Below are 8,631 nucleotides of genomic sequence, written 5' to 3'. Positions count from 1 at the left end.
ACTCAGCTGCTTCTTAAGCAGCTTGTTGCTGATTTTGGATGGTCTGCTGCATCTGCTGCATCTGCAACATCTGTTGTTGCTGAGCCTGCATTTGTTGTTGAATGATTGCCAATGCAACAGTGAGGTCATCCTGATTGCCGTGATCACCCATGTTGGTGTCGGTTGTTCTCGGCTGTTGACGATTTTGTCTTTCTAATCTTGCGAGTTCGTCGTTGGTCAGTTGATGTAGTGGTCCTTGTGCGTTGCTCCGAGTATGTCTACTGGTCATGCACTTGGATCATCTGTTCCAACAAAGAATTAAAAGCAAGTTAGATATCTCAGACTAAATATTAAACCAAAAAATAAAGGTAAAAGCCTGGTCCCCATCGCAACGGCGCCAAAACTTGATACACTAAAAATGAATCCTTGCTACTGTCAAGTTAACAGTGGTAATTGTAATATTTGAGATTCAATCCAGAGGACCAGTTTACTCTTTACTCTTATGAGTTCAATATTAAGCTGGGGAGCAAGTGGGGTTTTAAAATCAGTGGTGGCGCAAGTAACTAGAATACCTAGAGATTTAAATTCGATTTAAATGAAAGCCGGCTTAGGGTTGTTCATCGGGTGTCAATGGGGTTGTTCCTCGGGTGTCAATGCGGAACCAAACAACTATTCAAGTGCAATGAGATGCAGTCTAGAACTCGGATCACTCGGCTAGAACAATCCACAATCGTGGACTTGTTCCCTTTGCTGATCGGTCCTGATACCTAAGCTCTCACTTGGAACAGGACGCGATAGCAAGCCTTAGAGATCAGGTCTGATTAGTTCACTTAATACCTTAATATCTACTCTCGCTGATTAGGGATATGAAGCTCATTCAATATATGTCGATTTATCTCCTAAGCGGTTAGCTAGGTGATTAAACTAGAGATCGAACATTAAGTGATCCATTCAATGCAAGCAGTAAGAACAATATGAATGAAGAACAATTAAAATCACTTATTTGCGTTTAGTTCATGCGATCGACACCCTAAACCATAAGCAAGCTTAGCCGACTACTCAATCATAGAGCAAGAGGACACAGACATGATTTCTGAATAATACTGCATACAAAATAGAGTAGAAAGACAAGCGTTCAGGATGATCTTCTCGTGAAAATGAGAGATGAAACATTCTCCCTTACAAGTTGCTCGATCCAAAAAATCGTTCTAGGTCTCTTGTAAAACTAGCGTAAGTAATTGGAAATGATAGCATAGGATTTTTATATGGAGGCGCCAGTGGTAAAGAGAAAAGAAGAGAAAATCTGGGGCAAACCCCTGAAATCTTGGAGGTTTCCTTAATAGTCGGGAACAGTCAGTCGCTTGCTCTCTTTGGGAACAACCTTCGGATTGATCTGACTGGTTGTTCTGCGTTAGATATTCCAAAATGGCATCTTCCTTCATGGCACTCTCTTCTTTACTCTTTAACCTGCTCCAAACCTGGAATGATATCGAATAAGCACAAATTAGGACTGAGAATTAACTCAAAGAACACATATAATGGTATTAAAAACACCATATATCACCCATCAAGCCTCTCTTCTATAGATTCCAGAGCTCTGTAGATCCCTTCTGCTATCTGATCTATCTCTGCCTGGTGTGAAAATCTGGTTGAGACTTTATCGAATGTGGGTGTGGTGGATTGTCATCGACCGATGCTGGTATGTGGTTGTCGATCAATGTGTGTAAGCGACTGTCGATCAATGTATGTAAGCGGTTGTCGATCGATGTAGGTCGAGCAACGTCGGTCGCGCGCTGAATTCTGGCTATGTCTTGCTTCATCTCCTCCATGCAAGTAGTCAGCCAGCTGATACTATCATACAGTGGATAGTAGACACCATCAAGTTTCATCTGGAAGGCTTCGTTGTTCTTCTCTTGTCTCCACAGTCTCCATAGAACATCTCATTGATCTCGTCCTTGGTGTAGATCTCTGGTACTAGCTTGGTTTGTGTGAATGAGCTAGTATGTTCCGGAAGACAAATGTAGGCTGGCTCATCTCTTGAAGCTCATTCCAGAAGTCTTCTGATATCTCTGTTGTGAACATGACTGGTGTGTCTATCTAGATCTCTGGTGTATCCCTGATCATCTCTGTAGATTGCATACTCATCCTTCTCTTCCCAGTAGAATCTCCTGGTACCCAAAAGATCGAAAGCTTTTCTACCGAATTATGGCCGTCTGTCGACCGATGTTGGGACGTCAACGTCGATCGATGGTTGAGTTGGATGGCGAGTCCTTTGTTTGAAGCTTTTGTCTATTCCACCAGCTGTGTCATAGAACTCTTTTGTAGTCTTCTGTTGGTGTTCTGAAATGTTGCGTTGATGTATCAACAGGTTGTCTGCTCCATTAGCTGTCTGAAGGATGTCTGCGATTTCCTCTCGAGATACATGCAGTGTACGTTCGTCTATTGCTCTTGTGTAGCCATCTGGGTTCCTGAAAATATCAAATTCGTCTGGAGTTAGATATTGGTTATCAAATTTATATATTTTTCGCTTACAGTGGTTAGTGGTTTTTGGTATTGGACGGATGTCGATTGATGTCGATCGATGGACGGATCCCCTGTCGATCGGATGGCTGAAACGTATTCTTTCCGAAGCAGCTTCTGCTCGATTATGATATGTTTCATCGCGTCTTTGCATATTGAGAAGTTCCTCGTATGTGAAACCCTCATGAAGTTCATCATCTCCTTGATCACGGTATGCTGTCTCTACTGCGTACCTCTCGTGATAACGATCATCTGCCCAACTGCCAATTGAGTAATCTCCATCTCTGGTAGCATCGACGTTAGTGTCGATCGATGGGAAGTAGGTGTTGTCGGTCGATGCTCGAAGGTGGTTTGGTTAGTGAGGTTGAGTGTCGATCGATGTTGAACCGTATATGTCGATCGATGGCGACTTCTTTTTCCAAGAGGAATGATGGAGAAGTCTATCTTCCTCGTCAAGAGTCGCTCTTTCCTCTATAGCTCGTTCTTCCTCACAATCTTCATCATACTCCTCTGTATGCATGGTGTGTGTTGCCATAGTGGGAATGTAGTAGTCGTTTTTCCATTATCCTTGACGGATATCGGCTGATTCTTCTCCTTCTACGTTGGTCAATTTTGGTTGGGAACTGTCGATCGATGTTGTAGTGTGAGTTTCGATCGACGCTGAGTATTCTGTCTCGTATTCGGCTCCACAGTGGCAAGCTGCAATGATTCCTGGATCATTGATTCTTCTGGAGGTCGTCTGTGGCTTCTTGACTGGGATAGGGGGGTAGTGGGCATTAGGATCGATGAGTGTTAGACACAACTGGTTGGTTTGCAAGTTGCACACTGCTCCCACCGTTGACTAGAAGGCTCTCCCAAGTAGTAGAGAAGAGTTCCAGTTCTGCTTGATCTCCAAGACATGAAAATCTACTGGAACTAGGGCATTACCAATATGCACCTCTAGGTCTCTCACAATTCCTCCTGAGTTCCTCTGGGAACAATCCACAAAAGTGAATAATTCCTGTGAAGGCTCCACTTGCAGACCCAGATGGTCCGACATAACCCTAAGTAGGATGCTGACTGATGCTCTTGTGTCGCACAAGGCATGTGGGAATTCAATACCCTTCACCGTGCAAGGTATTGCAAATTGCCCAGGATCACTCTTCTTCTTCACTGTAATCCTCATCCTCATATTTTCTCTAGCTTTACAGAACATTCTCCTAATGTCTTCTTCTATCTTTCTAGTTTCTCTGAAGAACATCCACAATCTGTGGGTAAAATAAGCTTCATCGAATGGCTTATCTAGAGGAATCCTGAAGACTCTTTTTCGGAAACTTTCCTTTTCCTTTTCATTAGCCTCCCTCTTCAGATGTTTCGCCACTTTTTTCTTTCTACTTCTTAGGGTTCTTCCCGTAGGAATCCTATCAACTTCCATAGGATTCACTCCATCATCTGAAGGTGTCCTGACGGTCTCCGGTGGGTTTTCAGAAGGTTTGAGTTTGGGCCTGAGTGCATTAAGACGTGCAACATCTATCTTTGGCATCTGCATTCGGTATGTAATAGGTGCTCGTCGATCGATAAGCGCTGGAGGTTGTCGATCGATGATGGTCTCCTGATGTCGATCGATGGTGGGGTCAGAATGTTGATCGATGTCTACGTAGACAGGGTTGGGCGGATGTGGGTGTTTTGCTGCGAACTCCTCGTGAGTCATGATCCTCACGGCTTTGCAAGATGCGGTTAATTTCGTAGGTGTTGTCGATCGATATCCAGGAGAGGACATCAATCAATTTTGGATTACCTCTGTCGATCGATGTTCGTGGGTTGGCGTCGATCGACACCAATGTGATCCGCCGAAACTCATCAGACTTTCTACTTTGAAATCTGCTTCTTGCAGCTTCTCTTCCTTCACCACTTGCAAAAAATCATCCCCAATGATGGCACTCACGTGGTGTTTCATCACATCATCTTCTACCCCTCTTGTTAAGGTTCACTGCCTCTTAACTGCTTCTCCTGTCTGAACAACCTGCATCTCCAGCTTCTTCACATGAGTGCTCAAAGTTTCATACTTTGTGTTCAGGTTGGTGTAGACAGAATAAATCTTCCCATTGAAGTCCACCGTCGTGCGCTGCTGACCCTCTAGAACTCTATCAAGCATCTCCTCAATCTTGTTCTCTTGAGTTGGCGGTTGTTGCTTCTGGTAGTAGGAGCTTCCATAACCCATGTTGTTGTTGTAGTTGTTGTTGTAGGGTTTCTGGTGCTGCGAACTCTGGTTGAAGCTACCCCTATTTCCATAGGAGTTTCTGTTTCCTCCCTGGTTCCCCGAACCTTAGAATCCAGTTCCACTGAGGAAGTTCACATATGCTTCCTCTGCTCTACCCTCTGTGTCTACAGTCTCTGCATCTTCAACCAAGCAGACCTACTTCCTAAGAAGCTTGTGAACACTGTCCAACTTTGCTTTCACCTCATCCATCTGATCATTCCCAAGGATGGTTGAAGATTTCTTCCTCTCAAAGTCAGTGTTCTTGGTGCTGCTGCTAGATGCTAGGTTCTCAATAACCTTCACCGCCTCCTCTGGATTCCTGGTGTTGAAGTTCCCATTGCTGGAAGCATCAAGAGCCATCTGGTACTGCACCGCGATGCCTCTGTAGAAAGTACTGAGAGCATCTCCAATGGAACATTATTTTATACTCTATATTTTACACTAAAATAGAGTAACTCTATTATTGAGTTGAATTTGCTCCAATGGTTTACTCTATAATAGAGTGAAATATAGAGAAATGTTGTTTTTTTACTCCAAATATAGAGTAAAAAACAACATTCCTCTATATTTTACTCTATTATAGTGTAACTCTATTATAGAGTGAACCATTGGAGCAAATCCAATTCTATAATAGAGTTATTCTATTTTAGTGTAAAATATAGAGAAAATAATAGTGTTCCATTGGAGATGGTCTGAGCAGATGTACTTCATTGGATCCATGGTGTGGACAGTCTCTCTGATAAGACTTGAATCTGATCCATGAGCTTTTGAATGACCCTGCAAGCTCCTGAGTGAATGTAGCAATCTTTCTCCTCAAGTCTTCAGCACGGGCTTCATCGAAGAAGTTGCATAAGAATGCATTCTTGATGGCGCCCCAGGATGTCAGAGATCCTGGTGGTAACTGCTTAAGCCAATGCGAAGCATCTCCAGCAAGTGAGTACTTGAAGAGCTTGCATAGGAGGTAGTCTTCAGAGACTCCCTGGACTTTAATAGCAGATATAAGATCCTCAAACCTCTCCAGATGGTTCATAGGATGCTCGTGAGATAACCCATAGTAGGGTGTCTGTCCCACGAGTGTGTAGTACTGTGGCTTCAACTCGAAATCCCTCTGAATAGTGGGAGGACGAATGGCTGATCGGTTGGTGTAGAACTGATCTCGATGGTTGTAGTCAGCCAACGTTCTGGTTCGAGCAGCCTCATCTACAGGTAGAGTAGCGCATGTAGCATCAGTATTGGACTTAGGGATTGCAGCCCCCTGAGCATCTATCCTCTGACCTGCTGCATTACGCAGATGACCCTCCTGATCATGCAGGTTTCTTCTATCATCTCGTACAAGTATCAAAGTTGCAACCATGTCTCGCGGCTCAGTATCGATTGATGTTCGGACTGAAGTATCAATCGATGTCGGTCGATGGAAGATGAGTGTCTTCAGTCGATAGTGGTGAGCGAGTATCGGTCGACGGGACTAGTGTCTTGGTCGACAGTGGTTGACAGAAATAGATCGATGAACAGGTGGTGTTATCGATCGATGAGGAGTGTGCTTCTTGGCGGATTGAATGCTCCAAGCTTCAGGATCTGGTGAGAATAGTAGTTGAGTTTCCTTGTTGCTTCTAGTACTGCTAGGCATGTACCTGAAAATCCAAGAAAAAAAATTATGTCAGAAACTTAACAAAAATTAAATCAATAGGCGATCAAAGCTGTGTCGACCGATGATCCTATAGGGATATCGATCGATACACCTTTTGCTCCGTCGATTGATTATCCAATATGAATATCGATCGACGCGCTTCTAGTTAAGATTTATGCGCGGGTTGAATAATGCTTACTAAGCTCACTAGATCAGCTCTCGCGTTACTCTTAGCAAGAAACTTAGCTCAGTTAGAATGTTTTCAGGATGAGAATGAAGCTCTCGCTTTTATCTATCAATCCTAGGGCAAGTTCTAGGTAGTTAATCTAGAAACATACATTAATGAACAATCCTAATGACAATTACCACAACTCAGCAATCTATAGTTTGGGCTTATCCCTCATAACCTATTTAAACCCTAAATCTAACAGTGGAACTACTCAGACCTGACCAAGCAATTCATGAAAGCAATTAGGTTAGAAAACTTCATAGAATAGTAAAATAGATATTAATGGAGTTTCAATCACAAAGTAATAAAACTAAAAAAAATAAAAGCACACTTTGTCTCTAACATGGTGGCAAAGCTTATATAGTTAGGTTAAAACTCGTCAGGGATAATCTTGCAAATTGGTGAAGACTTGGGCTTCAAGTCGGATGTGACCAAACGAGCTTTCTGCGCGCTTCGCTGTCGATCGATATTCCTCCTCCAATATCGACCGATGGTCGAGCTAGATGGTCATCTCAGGCGTTTGCTCCAAATATCTCCAAAATGCTCCAAAATCATCACTTATCTCCAAATCACTCATGATCTTATAAATATAATAAATAGACTCTATAATATAATAATAGATAGTGAAAACACCTATAAACCATGGATGAAAATGGGTCAAATCGATGTTCTATCATTGATGATGATCGATTGTTTCAACTATTTATAGCTATTTTTTACTATTAGACCACTAACAATAATCTTTACTTCCTAAAATTATTCATACTATTTATGACATGATTAATGTATAACGATCGAATTCCTAAAATTTAGCTATACCTCAAGAAAATCTAATATTATATTAAAAATAAAAATATTCCAAAACTAATAGAAAAAATATTTAAAAACGTCTATGATATACATTAATTAATAATAGAATCAATAATAGGAAATTAAAATAACTTGGACACCTTTTCTAAACCTTTTATACATACAGTTTGTATATTATGCACTTTCTAAACCTTATACTATGTATATTCTGAAAATAGGAAATGAAAATAACTTTATATACATATACTCATGAGTTATTTTATTTTCTGATATTATATAAATCCTTATACTATATAAAATGTCTTATTTTCAGATATTTTCCCTGTTTTGGCAAATGGAGATAATTGATCAGCAAAATATTATGTATGGTTTATAGTCTATTCCTCATTATTTATTATTTAATAACTAAAATTTTCCAACCCCATGTAAAGAATCAATTTTAGAAAATTATATTAAATAAAAATGGCTGCTTAGTTCATGCAATTTTATATAACTATATGCCAATGCAAATTAATGCAACTCCTTTTAGTTAAAAATGATGTATTTAAATATAATACATACACGAATAATATCTATTATCTTGTCATACAAATCCAAAACAAATGTGATTCTCTCACATATATTTTTCTTTAATTAAAACTAAATACCCTATATATTAATTGAGAAGCATTTCAAAAATTAGAACCTTAATTTTGTATTAATTAAAAAAAAACCTCAAATCCTAGGCGACACTCTAAATGCCTTCTAAATTCCATTTCAAAGAATTCTAGAACATCTAATATAAAGTATAGTTTAATCTAATGGTGTCACATTATTCCATAATTATATAACACTAGAGAACATTATATTAACCTAAAATATAGGAAATGTGTATTCTTTCCTTAAATAAAAGCTACGGAATTACCTAATATGATTTACATATATATGTCAATTAATGATTATGAATAATAAATATTTGATAACAATTTTTGCATCCTTCTTCATTTTTGTTTAAATTCATATTATTAAAAAAAATTAAACAATCACATTAACCATATCATAAAAAAAAAAAATTTCTCATACGTTATATTTGAATTTTTTTAAATGACTTTAAATTACAAAAATGAGAAAACCTTATATGTTATATTTTTTTTTTAAAACAACTTTAAAATACAAAAATAAAATACAAAAACAAGGACAACTTATATGTTATATTTTTCTTATATGTTAGAATTTTCTTATATGTTA

The sequence above is a fragment of the Brassica oleracea genome, chromosome C2 (assembly GCF_000695525.1).
Source record: "Brassica oleracea var. oleracea cultivar TO1000 chromosome C2, BOL, whole genome shotgun sequence".
Taxonomy (NCBI): Eukaryota; Viridiplantae; Streptophyta; class Magnoliopsida; order Brassicales; family Brassicaceae; genus Brassica; species Brassica oleracea.
This window is presented reverse-complemented; position numbering follows the sequence as displayed.